This window comes from Penaeus monodon, chromosome 34 (assembly GCF_015228065.2).
Source record: "Penaeus monodon isolate SGIC_2016 chromosome 34, NSTDA_Pmon_1, whole genome shotgun sequence".
In the NCBI taxonomy this organism is placed as follows: Eukaryota; Metazoa; Arthropoda; class Malacostraca; order Decapoda; family Penaeidae; genus Penaeus; species Penaeus monodon.
Genome location: NC_051419.1, coordinates 14,594,585 through 14,595,360, shown reverse-complemented (window position 1 = coordinate 14,595,360; position 776 = coordinate 14,594,585). Strand labels below are relative to the sequence as shown.

The 776-nt window shown below is 36.1% G+C and overlaps 1 protein-coding gene across 1 annotated transcript in view; it reads left to right on the top strand.

Moving 5' to 3' along the window:
* The window catches only part of LOC119594613, a gene marked incomplete in the record, with an annotated part of 44,500 nt that extends 44,204 nt beyond the window's left edge, over positions 1-296 (top strand). The window contains 1 exon segment of the mRNA XM_037943665.1: positions 1-296.
* Positions 297-776: the final 480 nt, after the last annotated feature.

Below are 776 nucleotides of genomic sequence, written 5' to 3'. Positions count from 1 at the left end.
CTACTCGATCAAGCATTTTGAAATTCACCGATACATCAAACACATGGACAATATGGTGCTGTGAAATTACGTACTGTGATGTTTACACGTGAGTGAATGTTGAGAAACGCACATGTATGTATTATGCATTTTCTCTTTGATTTTAAAAGGTCTTGTTTCCTTTATATGACGTTACTTGCTTGATGTTATTATTCATTGTTCGTGGCTGGACAGCAATCTGCCTATACAATGTAATTAGTCTGCCATTATTATTTTTTCTTGTGCTCCTTGTGTGCCAATAAACAAGTACGCCTTTTGATTTGTTTTCCTCGCTAACAAACTGTATTGTTATGGCCTCTTATATAGTGTAACAAATTCAAAGGGGAAAGAATTACGAGGTACAGACTAAATGCACGTGTGTTGATATATGAAGACATAATTCTAGCCAAGATTTGCAAGAATTTCCCTCGCTAAGCTGTTGATTCTCGTTAGTAACAAGGGGTTTAGATCTGTGACTGTAATAAAGTCACAAACTTGGCCATTCTCTGCAAATTTAAGAGATCTCTGTGGATTAAAAGTCTGAAATAGCGTTAGGTTATAAATCCCCCCGCGTGTGTATATATAATGGCCTTATATCATAGTAGACCCACAGGAAAGTTTCTGTATATGTTAACTCGGTACAAAGCATTATGGAAAACATCTTAACATCTGCATTAAACGTTCTGTCGAATGTTTGCCAGATACGCATGATTTTTTAATATATTTCCAATTCAGTAGACACGCAAGCACACATACGT